The sequence below is a fragment of the Leptonychotes weddellii genome, chromosome 3, assembly GCF_054177405.1.
Source record: "Leptonychotes weddellii isolate Sample4059 chromosome 3, ASM5417740v2, whole genome shotgun sequence".
Taxonomy (NCBI): domain Eukaryota; kingdom Metazoa; phylum Chordata; class Mammalia; order Carnivora; family Phocidae; genus Leptonychotes; species Leptonychotes weddellii.
In genome coordinates this window covers 24,388,722-24,400,028 of record NC_138371.1, presented here as the reverse complement: position 1 = coordinate 24,400,028, position 11,307 = coordinate 24,388,722, and the positions used below count along the sequence as shown (strand labels likewise).

The following is an 11,307-nucleotide window of genomic DNA, read 5'->3' as shown; positions in this document are numbered from 1 at the left end:
AAAGGAGACCAGATGATGACATTCATAGGCTTATAGACTCGACTCCTGGGGACACACTTGGATGGAGGCAATTAAAATGCCTGTCAGGCATTTGATACCAGAAGCCCCTATGGTAAACCGCTAAATCATAAGCCAGGGCTGCATCTTATTGTCAGTGAATGATGGCGGAGCTGGGTGGCTTGTCATCATTCTCGAAAATTCTGAGGCTAGTGAGCTCTCTCTCCCTCTCCCACTCGCCTTATTTTCCTTTTCGCCACTGCGGGGACTTTTTCTAATTTGCAGCTTCCCTTTCCCCGACACACACAGAGAGGAGCTGGTGGCTTGCAGACTGCGTCTGTCTGGAGCTAGAGAGCTAGAGCCAGCCCGTAGAGATAACGCTCCGGGGGAAGGATTCTGCAGCAATCCTCAAAGGCTAGACTTGGGTGGTATCACTGCGTATGCACTGGTAATGCTTCGGGGTTTTTTAAAATTTTATTTCATTTTATTTTCAATCCATTTTTCAAAGGATTTGCTTTATGTGGTCTCAAAGTAAAATGCTTTAAAGTTCATTACCGAGCTTCCCAAAAATTCGAGTGTTGCATTATTTGTATTACAGATCTCAAGACATAGATTTATTATCTGGATTATAAAGAATGCATTTGCTTACTGGTGAGTTATGATTTTCAATATATAGTTAACAAATCTGTATATGTATTTTTTTTCTTTTGTTTTGTTTCGGTAGATTCTTCAGCTTGTTGTCTCTAACCGAAGAAACATTGATTGGGAACTGCTCATTCAGAAAATTAAAAGGTACCGCATGTTTTGTGTGGATGTTTAAATGAGGGGAAATCAGGGAGGATTTGGAATGTTTTTATTTAAATTAATCTCTCTATGGTTGGTCTTTTATCTGTAAGCCTACGTTGATCATTGTCTATACATGTATGATTTCCCAAGCAGAGAATGCCATTATCCAAGGCTGTTTTGGTTATAAGATGTCTAAGGAATTATGTCTTTTGCCTGGGTTGCAAGTTGTTAACAAATATCAATATGTCTGGCTTATTTTCGGATTTTTATTATTGTAGCAGCTAAAAAAAATATCAAAAATTCTCTATCTTAATGAAAATTCAGTCATTTAAATTTAACAGGAATATACTAAAGTAATGATTTTATCTGAGGGAATCTTGCTAATAAGTGATGTTTTTAAATGGGTAAATGAAATGGCTTGCCCTTCCCAGGTAGAAGGAGCGCTAGAGATGAGAGCCTAAGAATGACTCAGTATTGTTGGGTTTTGTGAATAAAATATTGTAACTTCTTCACTGATGCTCTAGTCTTTAGCACCATATTTAAAGGCTGAGGTTGTTCGTTATTAAATGAACTGATTTTGTATATGCTTTATCGGCATAAGAAAGTAATCCTTCATCTTGTCATGGAAGCAGTTGAATCCATTGATCCTGGGCCTTCTGCCTTACATGAAAAATATTCATTTTCAAATTCAACATCAGGATGTATACTGATTAGAGATGGCAGTTATGGGCATTACCTTTTGTTTAATTCTTTAAAGTTATCTTTGACTTCATGTCAACAAAAGCTACATTTGTAATTTGCCTTCAAAAAATGGAAGACATTTTCTGCCCTGCTGAGAAGATCAATAACATCGTTTAAATCTTTCTTTGGCTTCACATAGCATTTCCTCTCAAGCTTATCAGCCCAAAATATGTTATGCAGGGAGGTTAGTTTTTTTTTTTATGTACTTTAAAAATAGTTAAAGTTCGATGACTGATCCTGAAATACAAGAAGTCTGTGAGTATGCACCTGTGAGTGTGAATATTTGTAGCAGTTGAAGGAGACGAATGCATTGTCCTTGTTTAATTTCCTCTGCAGTGTGTAATTATGAGAACCTTAATTTATTCATTCCACAAGCACTTGCTAAGAGCCTTGCCACTGTGGGTAGGTTTCGTGGGAGAGAGGGAAGGGGCAGATGTCACCACCCTTCCAGAGTGTAGGCAGTATCGCATCATATTTTTGCACAAGAGAATGAATTCATTAAAATAAATCCGTGTGCTCTAAAAAAGAAACTGCATTTATTTCAGATATTGAGCAAAATCGAATAGACTAGTCTCAGAGATACATGAAATATATTGCATTTTTTTCCTTAGAAATTACTCAGTGGAATCAGGTATGAAATCCCCAGAGAGGACTTACTTTCCTCCTGGATATTGTAAAACCCTTGGGACTATCCTCTCCTTTTAGGTTCCACTCAGAGTAGGCGAATACATTTCGTATCTGGTGGAAAAAAAAATCTATTTGGCATTTTCCCATCTAATAAAATCCACACAGTATATATTTTATGTGAGAATCTGTTTTCTAATCCCCAGGCTCGTTTAGCAACTCATTATATTAATTTTGAACGATGGGATATTTATGTGAATTGGAAAAGGATGATGTTATTATCTAACCACTAAAAAAATGTATTCAGTATATTGTTAATAGGAACTAATCAGCTCTGTTGAGGTTTATCTGGGTATTGGAGAAGTGGCATATGACCTCACCAAAAGTCTCTTGGTGGCTAAATTTTCTAGGACCATTTTAAATTTATCTAGGGGTGTGTTGACAGATTTTGTGTAATAAACCAGAGTTTATTGAAATAGACCGTTATGGCGTCAATTCAGAATTGAATTTGACTTTAGGACTGTGAGTGAGTCAGGGATCTGTATCACGGTTTTGCTAATCAAACTCGTTTTGACAATGGTTAATTATTTCACTCATATCTTCAACACATAAAACAGTGCCTGGACCACAGTAGGAGTCCAACAAATATTTATTTAATTATATGATGGGTAAATGATTCATCAGCATTTTCCCCCGTTACTTTTTTGTTCTCGTTTTTCATGAGATTGCACACTGTAAAACAGATATTTGGTACTTTTTTTTTCCAGCTACCCCAAATATTCACTATATGTCTTTAATAATAATTAATTAGATAATACCAGGTAGAAAATCAGGAAAACTATGTGTGAAAATTTCTCCAGCTATATAGAAAAGGATTTTTCCAGTTTTAGGTTAAGATGGAAAGAATTTTTGAAGTGTCCCTTTTCACTTTTATCAGGAAGGGAAAGAAGCCAAACTGCAGCATGAGTTTTGCTTTGTGGATGCTTCCTAAATACTACTCCCAAGCTGGACATTGTTTATTGCTCTTCATGTCTTCAGCCAAGATTTTGCTGCAGCAGAGGGGAGGAGGCCTTCTCTCTCTCTCTCTCCCCCTCTCTCTCCCTCTGTAATACTAGAAATGATGTCATAGTCCTCTTAAATGCTTTGTTGCTCATTATGGACTAGTATGACATCATTTCATAACATATAAGGAAACTTCTAGAGTCATAATAGTTTTAGAGAATGCTATTTTTTCTTGTTGCCATTTATTTGTATTAATACAACTATAATTTTTTGTTATTAACTATATGCTGGATGATATCCTAAGCCCTTAACTTATGTTATCTTGTTTTTACTCTCTCTACAATCCTGGGAGATGGGTATGGTCTCCATTTTATAGATGAATGAATGGAGACTCCAGCTGGGCAATCAACACAAGTCTGGCCCAAAGTCCTTCAATATTAACCACAACATACTACATTTTTTTTCTAGTAGATTTTTTTGGCTCATAGCCATTGCTTTAATATTTTATTTATGCACATGATATATACTGAAATAAGGTTAAAACAGTATGCCTGCAGATATTTGTTTTTATATACTTAAGTTAGGAGTAAATATATCTTAGAATATGTAACATAATATTCAAACTCTGCTATATATTATATTTTTAATATGTATTTTATATTTAAACTGAAAAACTTTATCCTTTTTTAAGTTAAGGAGGAATATCAGAGATAAATTAGGAAGTTTTAAAACAAATTAATTCATAAAGCGCTCCTGTGTCATCATGATGAAGGCGTATTACTAAATAGTGTAATCTATATAAGCAAATTAGCCAGAGAATTCGAGTACTAAATAGCATAACTTGATGCCATAGTTTGCAATTTTTTTTTTAAGATTTTATTTATTTATTTGACACAGAGAGAGAGAGAGAGGAATCACAAGTAGGCAGAGTGGCAGGGAGCGGCAGAGGGAGAAGCAGGCTCCCCGCCGAGCAAGGAGCCCGATGTGGGACTCGATCCCAGGACCCTGGGATCATGACCTGAGCCGAAGGCAGACGCTCAACGACTGAGCCACCCAGGCGCCCCTATTTTGCAATTTTTTTTTTAATGGAAATAATAGCAGAAGTTCCAAATGACCGAAAAGCAATAAATGAGCAGGGAACAGTATGCAGTGTGCGTACTGTATAGTAGGCAGATACCACATTCAACCTTAAGTATGGCTAACTAAGCCACAAAAATAACTGAGAGCACTAACAATTACACAGATGGGTATTAAGATGCTCCACTTGCAAAGGCTTATATAGAACAGGACACTTTTGGAGCTCAGTTGGTTGCAGCAGAACAAAACAAAGAAGTAGCCTCAAGGCTCATTGGTACCATAAGAGACACATGAATAATTTCTTAAGGGACTTCATTGCAGGCCAGGAGTACTAACAATTGAGAAGAGACTCAACAGGAAATATTTCATGGAGGATGGGTCTTTTGAGGTGGAGGTTAGGGATGAAAAGACAGATTCAAGGGAGAGAGAATGCATGCACGAGCTCCAGGAAGAACAAACATTAGCAAAGAGACCAAAGAAAGTGAACATGCGTGGAAAGTGTAGACTGATCTCGTTTATATTCTAGAGTGCAGGGCAGAAGAAGGGGGTTCTTATAAGGTAAGGATGGAAATAGTATTCAGTCATACCATATAAAATGGCTAGTATTCTGCCCTTTCTGAACTACAAAGTAAGAATCCATTCAGTTCAACCCAATACATGCGAATGGGGACCTTAAATACCAACTTGAGGAAATTATTCAGTATTTGATGAGAAGCTATTGGGTGTATTTTGCATAGCAGACCACTCTGACCTAAACTCTGTTTTCAGGTGACTTACTTTATCTCTGTATGTGAGATGGAGTTGTGGGTGAGAATATATTGAAGAAGACATCACTTTGGAAGCTCTCGTAGGATAAGCCAGGAAATAATAAAGGCTCAGAGAGGGTGTTGACAGTGGGCATAAAAAAAGAGGTCATGAAATTGAAAGATGTTTCTGAGCTCAAAGTCATAAGCAGAATATAGCAACTGCTTGATTGGTAGGAGGAATGAAAAACAGAAGGACTCAGTGCTGGCTCTAACATTTGAATTTGATAACTAGAAAAATGAGGGGAGAAAGGTAGCTAAAAGCTGCTTGAGGAAAAAGGCTCTCTTTCATTTGTCTTGCATCCTAGTCTCTTGCAGACTGCCTAGGGCATAGTGGACAGCCAATAAATGCTGACTGAATGAGGGAGGGAATAAAAAGTCAAGGGGCAGGTTTAGGCCATGATGGGCTGGATTTGTAGGCAGACTGGTCTGGTAGATGGCAGATCACATTGGGCAAATACTGAGAAGAGAAATTAGGAGACAGGATGTGAATGACATTACCAAGAGAGAAGAGAAGAGGACCAGAGAGAACACTCTCAGCAGCACCCACATTTAGATTGTAGAATAAGGAATTGACAAAGTTAAAGGAAGAACTCTTTTTTTTAAAGCAAGGAAAAAAAGAGGACAGGTGAAATAATAGAAAACAAGGCTAAAATTCAAATTCTGCAGAAAAGTTGAAGAATGAGAATAAGTAAAAGACTGCTCAATGTATTATTTACTTCAGTAGTGTTTTCTGTTATAAAAACAATAAATCCACATTTTGTAAAATTTGTCAAATTTGGAAGAGTGTAAAGGAAGGAAATAATAGCTATCCATAATTATACAAGCCAGAGACTGTGGTTAACACTCTACCTGTTTAGCTTCCTTCCTTCCATCTATTGCATTTAAATTTTCGTAACCAGGATCAAAACAATACAATTTGAATTCTGCCTTTTTTTTCCACTCAGAGTATCTTAAGCATCTCAAAACGTTTTGCCACCTGCGTAATATTCTTTTATGAAGACATTGGGTATGTTTGTTTCCTCTTGTTTCCCAGTTTTTTACTATCATCTTCATGCTGTAATGGAATGGAATATTTTACTCTCACACGATATTTCACATTATTTCCAAGGGCTATTTCCGAACAACAGAATCACTGTATTTTATATTGTCATATTTCTGGTCAAATATAATTTGATGGTTTCGAAATTAGCCTCACCTTTCCTCCAACCAAGGGGATCTAGGATGACGTTAGCACCTGACATGCGCCAGCCTCTGTGACAGGCACTTTAATTATCACAGTGACCGCAGTGACTCTATACATTCTGTTCTCTCCACTTAAATGGAGAAACAGAGACTGAGACATTTGTGCAAGTTTCAGGGCTAGTTTTGAATCTGGGTCTGACTCCAAACCAGTCAAATTGTGGGGACAGAAGCAAATTCTTGAGAAGTGAATGAGTAAATAAGGATATGAAAGCAATAGGAAAACCTATATAAGAGGTCTAGGACTCAATGTCGGGCAGTGGGACTTTACTGTTAGTAACCTGGGAAGTCCTAAGCTGAAGGGAGGGCACATATAGAAGAGGGGGTGTTAGGTATATAAGCAGAAGAAGGACAACATAGAAAAGTTCCTGAAAGAAAGGAGACAAAGAACACAGATAAGGATTTAGGCTTGGCAAACAAAATTCGTCTGACCTATAGATAAAAGCAAGAGAAAAGAGAGTGAGACTTTTCTAGTGGTAAAGAAAAGATATGGCGGGCCGGGGGCGGGGGGCGGGGTGGCTACCTATCACCTGGACTTCATCACAGCCTAGAGGAAAATCCACTTATTCATTCCGTGAATATTTATTGAACACCATTTTCACATCCTTTTCCTGCCCTAATGGAACTTTATTTCCGGGTGGGGGGGGATAATCAGTGGGTGAACAAATAAAATTAAAACATTACTCAGGCAGCTATGCAGAGAATGGATGATAAGATGGTAAGAGTAGACACTGGGAGATCAGCTCCTCAAACTTTAAAGCCAAGATCAATCAACTGGGGATCCCATTAAAATGCAGATTCAGAATCATTCGGTGTGAGGAGGGGCCTGAGAGCCTCCATTTGAACAAGCTCCTAGGTAATGTTGATATGGCTAGACAGTGTGCCATGCCTTGATCAGCAAGAGGTTAGGAGGCAGATGTCCAGGCAAGAAAAATTAGAAAGGATTGGAGCAGTCATTATGAACAAGTCAAACGGGAACCCTTCTTTCTGGGCAGCAACACCACATACTTTCGCACCTCTTTGATGGTGAGAGAACTATCTTTCTTTCTGGCCTTTTTCAATTCCAGCCAGTTGTTTTATGAAGATCCATTGAACAAGCCCTAATGAGCTACTGGCATTCAATCTCTCTGCCTATGCTCCATGTTTACTATGCCATCTAATGAATTCTCGTGGCTCAGGTTTGGGGGTGTGTTTCCATATAACACTCTGCCAGTTTCTTAACTGCAGCTCTGTTTCCCTGGTTCGTGATTTCTTTGAACTTCTAACCTCCTCTGTGCCTGGGTGTTCAGCACAGTGCCAGCCTGCTAAATTCTCTGTCCCCACCCCCCAACACTTGACAACCCTCCTGTCCCGCTGTGCTTAGTGGCAAAGCTTCTGGGTGTCCACATCTCATCTTCTTGCCACCCAACTCCTCATACAAGCCTTGGGGGACTCTACTTCAAGCCACAGGGGACTCCTGAGTATTGAGGATAGTCTCTGATTTAAGGAATACATTTTTTCCAACAAAATCATTTCTCTTTGGTGGAATGTTTTGGTTGGTGGCAGCAACCTGCATTCCTCGGAGGAGAGAATGTGTGTGTTTGCAGATGATTAGAGTGTTCAAAGGGGCTAAGAGTTCACAAGTAGCCTTGACAGACTGGAGGGATGTTATCTTTCTGCCTCCACTGGAGGGATGTTATCTTTCTGCCTCCACCACGCGGCTCTTAGTCCTCTTCTATAGATGCAAGAACTTAGGAGCATTTACCTGTTTGAGTCCTCCCACACCACACCTTGCAGCTAAAAAATACCTAAGAAAATAAGCAATCAAATAAATATGGCATACTTATCCATCAAGGAAACACCTTAACTGCATATCAAACATTTCTGATGTTCTCACACTTACTAGCATGTCTCCTTTGTTTAAAGGACTGCTTCTATCTCTAGATAGAAGCCATACCTATGACCAGATCTGTGATCTTTGTCACTGTAATTTTGTCATTTGCTGCTTACTTGAACAGCCAGGTAGATGTGAGCAGTGTCAATAGAAACTTTGAATTTAAAATTCCGTGAAATACTAGTTTTCATATGAACAGAAGTCAACTTAAATTGATAACCATATTTCTTCAAGGAGAACACTTAGGAAGGCACTTGGGGAAAGAAGTCAAGTCACAGGCATCTTTGCATTCACTATGTTGTCTGCTTAGAAATGCCCTTGTGCATGCGCCATGTTGAAGCTAAGAAAATGAGTGTTGCGCGTGCGCGTGTGCGCGTGCGTGCGTGTGTGTGCGTGTGTGGGTGTGTAACTGTAGTCTTTCTATAGTGGACAACACTGGTCTTTGCATAGTCAAACTGGAATTGGTAAAATACCCGGAATTCGAATACCATGCCTATGCTTTTTTGACATTTAGTCAATAGTTAAGAGTCTCAGAGTAGCACAGGATAACTTCTGGTCTTCTTGACAAATTCTCCTTTTCTCTCAAAAAAAAAAAAAAGTTTGAATCAATCCCTTTTTTTGTAGATTCCATTTGGGTCTGCCTCAGATGGTTCGAATTAACCTTCCTTCAGATTCTCTCCTAGTGTTAATGACTTTGGATTATGACTATTTAAAGCAGCCGGATGTTCATTGATCCACATCTGGCAATTATTAAAACAAAGCTACTCTATTTAACACTTACAACAAAAATCTATTTCTTTACAATGAATAGGAACTTAAGAGATGAGGTGTCTTTTCAGGAAGATCTTACGTTTTATTTGTAATGTGAACAATGTTTCTACTTTGTGTTCTTTAAAAGTATCTTCTTGTTCATTGTAGGATTTTCTCATGGTAAGATTTCCTGGTTGTATATACAGAATAAGATACAACATGTAGACATTAAGGATTCTCTCAGTGCCTAAGAGCAGCTAATTAGCATGATTTTGAGCATAGCTGCAGGTGAATCTGTGATATTGTTGATTCTTAAAAACAACTAGACTGCCTTAAATAGTGGGGACAGAAATCCCTAAAATGATTGACTTTTAAGATTACATTGGTAGTTGAGGAAATACGACATCTAACAATGGAAAAATTTTAAAATGATACAAGAACCCATAGTCCTGAGTCATATTAACTGGTCAAACTGCTAAACTTCCTCTAAAAGGTGGTGGATAGTTCAATACATCATAGGGAAGTAACAAATATAATATATAGTTTAATGTGTGCATGCATTTTTAGTTGTTTCTTATGTTATGCTCACAAAAAAGACCCAAGATGTCGACTTTGCTTTATAAAATTATTGAAATAATCTAATCAGTGAGCAAGTAGCATTTAGACTTTAAGAAAAAAAAATTTCTGTACCACTTTTTAAGTCATACAAAGCATATGACCTCCCAAAGCTCACAGCAATCTCTGGAATGGGAATGGCAGATCTTGTTGTTATATTTATTACAGATGAGAAAACTGAAGTTTGAAGAATGCAAATGACCTACCCAAGTCCCTCCACTAGGAAACGGTAAACCTTTGGCTCATATCCTTGTTCTGACTCTTAAGGCTTTTACTTTCTACTAATATGCAGCCAAAGCAGATAAATGAGTGTATTGTCCCAAATATGGAATATTTTAATAATGCACTGACTTGATTGCTGAAATAAAGAACACATCCCAAGGTAGGCCTGTGTTACTGCTCTGCTCTCCCAAAAGACTCTTGCCCTTTAGATTCCTGGATTAGTATGGCATGGAGCTCAGTAAATATTAGTAAAAATAGCAGTTATTACTGAAAAGGCTTTATACTTTTCAGTATGCAAAAGAGATCAGATTAAATATACCACAGAAATGTAATCTTAATGATTTAAAAAGCATTTGACAGATAAAGAAGAATCCATTGTTTAAGTTTCACATCCATTGTTTTAAGTTTCACCTTTTAAGCAAGTGGTAAATAACTCAGCAAGAATCTAGGATCACAAAGAAAATGATTAAAGCTTCAGAAAATCAGATCTATGGAGCATCTTTGATTTGTCTATTTTTAGGATAATTGTAAGAACTTATAAAGAATAAGCTGGAAGCTATGGATCCAAGTTCTGATCTCAGCTATAGAAAGGGAAGGGTAGCATATGTAAAAAAAAAATTATAACCTCAGAGACCTCAGAGTTAGGGCTGAGATTAGGTGTCTCCAGGCAGACAGCAATAAGACTGGGTCCACTGAGGACTGAGGACATGGTCATTGAGGTAACCTATCTCTTCCTCAAATTCTCCTTTCCGTCATCTTCATCCAGGTTCTCATTATAGCGGCCAGGGTTGCTGAAATGCTTTTATCTTGTCTTCCTGCCCCAAACGCCACCACCCCATTAATCTCCTAGACAGACTGTTAATACAAACTCTTCTTTGGCCCTTGTTTGCTCTCTTGAGTTGTGCTGGCCAGTAAATATGGTAGCAGCTAGCCACATGCAACTATTTAAATCTAAATTAATTAAAATGAAAAGAATAAAAATTTTACCTCCTTAGTCATACTAACCACATATCAAGTGCTCCATAGCCACATTACTTTTATAGAAGCATTACCTACTGCAGCCTATTTCCATTATGACATAACTTTCATTGGAGAGGGCTGATCTGGAGCATAACCACACCCCTCACCCAAGCATCCATTGCCTACAGTGACCTCTCCTTATCCCTCACTACCTTGGCTCACACACCCTCCACTCCACACATTTTTCTCCTCCTCTTCCTCATCACCATTACTACAATTACAATTAAAATATTAATAACCCTTATTTACCTAGTCCATATTATGTGCTAAGTACATACATTTTTAGAAGAAGAGAGGGAGAGGAGTGGAGGAAGAAGAAAAAGAACTCTATAGAGTGGGGGTTTTTTTAATCCCCATTTCACAGAAGAGGTTTAGTGAAGTCAAGTATATTTCCCAAAGATAAAGAGGTTATTATTAGTGGAGCTTAAAGAAAAACCCAGGTCTATCTGGCCCCATAGCCATAGCATTTTACTCTGAGCCAGTGATTCTTAACCAGGAACAATTTGCCCCTTCTGCCAGGGGTCATTTGGAAATGACCATTTGAAATTATATCTT

At 38.1% G+C, this 11,307-nt stretch overlaps 1 protein-coding gene across 26 annotated transcripts in view; it reads left to right on the top strand.

Moving 5' to 3' along the window:
- Positions 1 to 208: 208 nt before the first annotated feature.
- The window catches only part of MAP2 (microtubule associated protein 2), a 139,942-nt gene continuing 128,843 nt past the window's right edge, over positions 209 to 11,307 (top strand). For 6 of the 26 annotated variants that reach the window (XM_081813740.1, XM_081813739.1, XM_081813738.1 and 3 more), the window contains exons 1-2: positions 212 to 445; positions 722 to 789. The gene's annotated coding sequence lies outside the window, so the exon portion shown is untranslated. Of the gene's footprint in view, positions 446 to 721; positions 790 to 9,678; positions 9,740 to 11,307 lie in introns of all 26 variants that reach the window. The other 20 variants (XM_081813726.1, XM_081813728.1, XM_081813731.1 and 17 more) reach the window with 10 other exon arrangements.